Here is a 7,432-nt window from a genome sequence, read left to right on the forward strand (position 1 = left end):
TGGAGATAAAGGTACAGAGAGAAGGATAGAAACCGTAGGAGGGTAGTTTAGAAAGCAAAGATTTGTGCCAGACCTTATCAAAAGCTTTTGATATGTCCAGCGCAATAGCAAAAGTTTCACCGAAACGGCTAAGAGAGGATGACCAAGAGTCAGTTAAGAAGGCTAGGAGATCACCTGTAGAACCCCCCTTGCGGAACCCATACTGGCGATCAGATAGAAGGTCAGAAGTGAAAAGGTGCTTTTGAATTTTCCGGTTAAGGATTGATTCAAAAGCTTTAGATAGACAAGAAAGTAAAGCTATAGGACGGTAGTTTGAGGGATTGGAACGGTCACCCTTCTTAGGCACAGGCTGTATGAAGGCATACTTTCAGCAAGAAGGAAAGGTAGATGTTGACAGGCAGAGGCGAAAGAGTTTGACCAGGCAGGGTGAGAGTGAACCAGATGACATACCGCAGTCATGACGTCATCGATGACGTTTCAGTGAGCTATCCTTATATTATATCATCCTATCGGACCCCCCCCCCCCCACACACACACACACACACGCATTGGAAGGCAGCGTGACGTCATAGCATGCATAATAAAACTGTGTAATGAAACACACGCGAAAAAAAAAAATCCTGCTCCCGTCGTGAATCGAACCAGCGATCAAAGAGGCGGGTATGCCCCGCCTTAATCACTCGGACATGGAGACGCCCTTCTTATGAGGCGAGCTATGGAAGACTTGCTCATCAGGCCGGCCGGTCAGCAGCAATACAAAGTAAAGCCAGCGCAGAGTAAATAATTATAAGAAATACTAAGCTTTGCAAATTCCTGTCCATTAAGGTATGTCCATAAGATACACCTCTACTTAGAGCAAGAGAGTTTCGATAAACAAGTTTTGGATCACTTACTTAATTGACCGACGCGTCCTTGACATCTTAAGTATAAACGTGAACGGGCTCAGTCCGAATGCTTACTTGACCGACGCGTCCTTCCCAGCAAACCAGCACCGTTAGCAGAAGTGCGGCCACCGTCGGCAAAATTTGTGACGTCAGTTCGACGGAGGGCCTCCGTACTCCCAGCAAATATAACCGTCGGCAGAAGGGCGGTCACCGTCAGCAAAATTTCTGACGTCAAATCGACGGATGGCCTCCGTACTCCAACGACTTTAAGTATCATCTCCTGCAGTGACATGCTGTGAATGCGTATGTAAAAGACGTTGTTTATGAATGTGACTCAATGGTATGTATGTGATGGATAATTAATCGATCAGTCTTTCCAGAAACTGCAAACGACCATGGGCATATAGTATATACACTTATGTGCACACACACACACACACACACACACACACACACACACACACGCGCGCGCATAACACAATTATCATTCACTAGTGACGTTAATCCTTTTTCAATTATTTATTTTTTTTAATTCAATCATTGTTATCATTATTAATATATATAAATTAAAATGAAATTATATACTACGTGGAGTTCTATACCCATAATGTAATGCGAAAAAAAAGTCGGGCAATCATGATGTGTTCGCTGGAACGCCGGCGGGCGGCACACGACACAAGTCAGTGTGCACTGTGGAGCCGGCGGTGGGTGTGAGTCGTGTGGTACGTGAACGTCTGGTCTTCCGTGCTATATTTTGAAATGCTTTTCTGTGCAATGTATGTTTGCTGAAGTTCTTACGTATTTTATGAAGTACTGTGGTAGTTAGTTGTAATAAGTGCATACGATTAGCTGTAACTGATGAAATGACTCATTCAGAACCCGATAGCCTAGCTACGTACTTTATTTTGTTTTCTCGTGATCTTTTTTTTTTCTTTTTTGTTTACTTAAATTATCTCATTCTTTTCCTAATACTGTAATATTATATGTGGCAGTGGCAGATTCGTTGTCATAATATTTATTAATATAGTACTATTGTATAGTGTAAGTGCATAATGCTTTTTTATTAGTTTCCAGAATGTGTCCGTAGTCATATGAGAGCGCATAGCCTACTACCTAGTGTAAGTGCATATAGCTTTTTTTATTAATTTCCAGAACGTGTCCGTGGGCATATGAGTAGACATAGCCTACTGCATGGTGTAAATGCACAATGTTTTTTTTATGAGTAGGCATAGCCTACTGCATAGTGTAAATGCATAATGCTTTTTTATGAGTAGGCATAGCCTACTGGATAGTGTAAATGCATAATGCTTTTTTTATGAGTAGGCATAGCCTACTGCATAGTGTAAATGCATAATGCTTTTGTTATTGTTAATTTCCAGAACGTATCCGTGGGCATATGACTAGGCATAGTCTACTGCATAGTGTAAATGCATAATGCTTTTTTATGAGTAGGAATAGCCTACTATATAGTGTAAGTGCATATGCTTTTTTTTATTAATTTCCAGAACGTGTCCGTGGGCATAGGAGTACGCATTGCCTACTGCATAATGTATGTACATAATGATTTTTGTATTTTTTATTTATTTTGTATTAACTACAGGACTTCACAACATACTTATGCCAGTAATTTACAGGATGGTAGCAGCTGACAGCGATAACAACGTGACAATTTTATACGGACTAATTAAGAATTTAGATTTTTTTATTTTTTTTTATTTTTTACTTAACGTAGCCTACCTACATGTAGCCTACTGTCAATGACTAGGATTTCTGTGTTCAAATTATGGGCCGGAGGACAAAACAAGTTCAGGTAGTGGAATAATTACGAATGAGCAGCAATTACATAACGGTTGTTGTATAGTTCATGCATCATTTGTGGGAAAGTTAACATTAACAATAGGAAAGATAACTGAGCCAGAATAATAAGGATATGGTAAACTATAACGGATCTATATAGCTGATATATCATCATATTTGATATAGATTTAAATGGTTTGACATATATGTATATTGCACGATGAATATATGTATGGGAACAATTTTAGTTGAAGTTGTAATGACAACTACCTCAAACTATTACAGGTGTCTATATTTTTTGTTAAGACCATTATATTTTACTGTTGTAATTTAATCATTCATAAATTCAAAGTGGACAATGAAGTTTCATTATATTAGGTGACTAGCTATTATACTCTTCAAGATTATTACTTAGTTTGATTTACATGTGACATGCAAAAAAGTATATATATATTTTTTCACATGGTATAATTTATCATGCAAATCTATTTTTATTGGTATAGTTAAGTAACTTTAGTATACTATATTTATAATAATAGTTATAATTCCAGTCGTTGCAATACATTTATTTCTAATGTCTTTATGGCAGTGTGGCTTGTGGTAAAAGTAATGGGCGATGTGGGTGAGTGGGGGCTGGGGCTAGCATATTATATATGATCGGCATATGGGAGGCAAAGATCGGCATATGGGAGACATATGACCGGCATGGTACGTCGGGCCTCCGTTAAAACGATGAGCAAAAAGGACATCGGGCCGACGGAGTTTTGCACCGTAGGGCCGCCGCAACAACACACGTCGGCCCGCTGGAGGGCCGTCGTACTTGTGTTTGCCGGGAATTGTCATCTTAAGTAACGTAAACGGGCTCAGTCCGAATTCCTACTTGACCGACGCGTCCTCGTCATCTTATGTAATGTGAACGGGCTCAGTCCGAATTCATACATGACCGACGCGTCCTTGTCATCTTAAGTAACGTGAACGGGCTCAGTCCATATGCATACGTGACCGATGCGTCTTTGTCATCTTAAGTAACGTGAACGGGCTCAGTCCAAATTCATACGTGACCGATGTGTCCTTGTCATCTTAAGATAACGTGAACGGGCTCAGTCCAAATTCATACCTGACCGATGTGTCCTTGTCATCTTAAGTAACGTGAACGGGCTCAGTCCAAATTCATACGTGACCGATGCGTCCTTGTCATCTTAAGTAACGTGAACGGGCTCAGTCCGAATTCATACGTGACCGATGCGTCCTTATCATCTAAAGAAACGTGAACGGGTTCAGTCCGAATTCATACGTGACCGATGCTGCCTGTCATCTTAAGTAACGTGAACGGGCTCAGTCCGAATTCTTACTTGACCGATGCGTCCTTGTCATCTTAAGGACAGCGCTTACGAGGCAAAGCGAGCCATCAGGTGCTGGTGCGTTACCCCCGCCGTTTACGCGCCACACGATTCATGACTGAGGGCCTTGTCCAGCGCTCAAGACGCAAAGTTTTCCCGCCACACAGCAAATTGTATGTCGTATGAAGGGCCAGCGTCTCCTTGACTTGTCCGTTATTCCCACCGTTTACCCGTCACTCGAGGAGTCAGTGACTGCCTCGGCCAGCGCTCAGGAGGCAAAGCGAACCATTATTAAGGGAGAGCTACCTACCCCCGCTGTTTACCCGCCAGTGGGCGGGCGGGCGAGCTACCCCCGCCGATTACCCGTTTGCCTCGGCCAGCGATCACGAGGCAAAGCGAGCCATCAGGTGCTGGCGTGTTGACCCCGCCGTTTACCCGCCACACGATTCATGACTGAGGGCCTCCTCCAGCCTCTCGAGACGCAAAGTTTACCCGCCACACAGCAAATTGTATGTCATATGGAGGGCCAGTGTCTCTTTGACTTGTCCGTTACTCCAGTTGAGCACCTCAAAATGCTCCTTTTCTCCCGAAGCTTTTTCTAGGGATATCTCATGACTGCGGTACCGTATTTTAATTAGCACCGAAAACAAATTCATTGTAGACTTGCGAAGCGTAGGTATGTCTAAAGTTGAAGGAATTCCTTGGGACATCTCATGACTGGGGTAGCGTATTTTCAAGTAATTAGCACCCTCTGACATTACAGTTGAACCACATTAACTATACACTTGCGTAGCGTAGGAATGTCTAAAATTGAAAATATTCCTTGGGACATCTCATGACTGCGTGCTCGAATTTACAATTAATTTGCACCGTACACATTACAGTTGAACCACATTAAATATACACTTGCCTAGTGTAGGTATGTTGCTCAGTTTCAGTCCGGGAGAAAAGGAGCATTTTGAGGTGCTCAACTCAGTCCGTGCTACATATCTCGCTCATTCCAGTCCTAGAAAGTCCGAGTTTCGTGGTGGGACTGGAATGAGCGAGATAGGGAGCACGAAAGAATCGGTGCAGAGGAGGATGACTAAGATGATTCAGGGGTTGAGAAACTTTACATACGAGGAAAGACTCAAACAGTTAAACTTGCATTCTCTAGAAAGGCGAAGGGTGCAGACATGATCGAGGTTTATAAATGGATGAAGGGCTTTAATAAGGGAGACATTCATAAGGTTTTGTTGGTAGGAGAACCGGGCAGGACACGAAGTAATGGGTTTAAACTGGATAAATTCAGATTCAACAGGGACATAGGCAAAAATTGGTTTACTAACAGGGTGGTGGATGAGTGGAATAGGCTTAGCAGTCATGTGGCGAGTGCCAATACAATTGTCACATTCAAAAATAGAATAGATAAACTCATGGACAGCGATATTAGGTGGGGTTAGATACACGGGACCTTAGGGTCAAAGGAGCTGCCTTGTACAGGCCTACCGGCCTCTTGTAGACTCCTGCGTTCTTATGTTCTTATGTTCTAATTGAGCTGAGCACCCCAAAATGCTCCTTTTCTCCCGGACTGAACGTGAGCAACATACCTACACTACGCAGGTGTATAGTTAATGTGGTTCAACTGTAATGTGTACGGTGCTGACTGATTGAAAATACGAGCACTCAGTCATGAGATGTCCCTAGGAATTCCTTCAATTTCATACATGTCTACGCTACGCAAGTCTACCATTAATGTGCTTTCGGTTCTAACTAAAATACGCTACCGCAGCCATGAGATATTCCTACGAATAACTTCGGGAGAAAATGAGCATTGTTGGGTGCTCAGCTCAATCCGTGCTCCCTATGTTGCTCATTCCAGTGTCACCAAAAAATCGGACTCTCTGGGAATGGAATGAGCGAGATATGGAGCACGGATTGAGCTGAGCACCTAAAATTGCTCCTTTTCTCCCGGACAGAAAGTGAGCAACATTCCTCCACTACGCAAGTGTATAGTTAATGTGGTTCAACTGTAATGTCACGGTTTTGCCTTTGACGACTTCTTCTGTTTTGACACAAGAAATATGTTCTTCACGTCTTACAAAGTGCCAAGGAAACGATAAATTGTGCGGGTGAGCTACCCCCGCCGATTACCCGCTTGCCTCGGCCAGCGATCACGAGGCAAAGCGATCCATCAGGTGCTGGCGCGCTACACCCGCCGTTTACCTGCCTCACGAATCATGACTGAAGGCCTTGTCCAGCTCTCGGGAGGCAAAGTTTACCCGCCACACAACCAATTGTATGTCGTATGAAGGGCCAGTGTCTCCTTGACTTGTCCGTTACTCCAGCCGTTTACCCGTCACTCGAGCAGTCGATGACTGTCTCGGCCAGCGCTCAAGAGGCAAAGCGAACCATTAAGGGCGAGCGACCTACCCCCGCCGATTACCCGCTGGCCTCGGCCAGCGCTCTCGAGGACTGCGTGCGTTACTCCAGCCGTTTACCCGTCACTCAAGCAGTCGGTGACTGCCTCGGCCAGCGTTCACGAGACAAAACGAACCATTAAGGGCGAGCAGGGATGGGGTATTCGTATTCGAATACATTATAATACAGTATTTTGGTGTATTCGTATTCGTATTTGAATACTTGTCATCTGACATCAAAGTATTCGCCTTCGTATTCGAATATGTGGGAAAAATATTCGTATTCTTCGAATAATATGCCGAATAATCTTAAATCCATCATCAGAAATAAGTTATTGTTTCTTCCAAATTACAAATCTTTCCTGTTTGTCTGACTTGTATGATACAGGACAGGTCAATTGCATTACAACCAAATTGTGAGGCCTCTCTCGATCACTATATCCTTCCCCTACCGTTCACTCTTCCTTCCCTCATCCTCGAACGGTGTCATGACTTGTACGAGACCCGTATACCATCCTCCCTCCCTCCCCTTGTCCCTTCTAGCTAGCTGAATCTACGAGACCGAGACGCGTATTCACCCTGGCCGCTTCTTACCAGTACCAGTATTCTCCCTCGGTCTGTCTTACACTGTCACTCAGTTAAGTTTTCGTTTTTGTTACTAACACACAGTAGTCATGTCTAGTCCTCCAGCAAAGCGGAAACGACAGCCGTATGCGCAGAAATACACATAAAAAATGGGAAAATGACCCGTTGTTTAAAAGTTGGCTGACAAGAAGCGGCAAAGGGCCAATATGTTTCCACTGTAAATTGTGTAATTCTGACGAAAAGGCGGGTAAATCAGAAATAGGATATATATATATATATATATATATATATATATATATATATATATATATATATATATATATATATATATATATATATAAGAAGTAAAAAAAAAAAAAAAATACTACAAGGAAATGCTGTGCTAAATTTTAGGCAAATCAGGGAACTTTAGTCAATTCGATCTGGC

The sequence above is a fragment of the Eriocheir sinensis genome, unplaced genomic scaffold (genome assembly GCF_024679095.1).
Source record: "Eriocheir sinensis breed Jianghai 21 unplaced genomic scaffold, ASM2467909v1 Scaffold20, whole genome shotgun sequence".
Lineage (NCBI taxonomy): Eukaryota > Metazoa > Arthropoda > Malacostraca > Decapoda > Varunidae > Eriocheir > Eriocheir sinensis.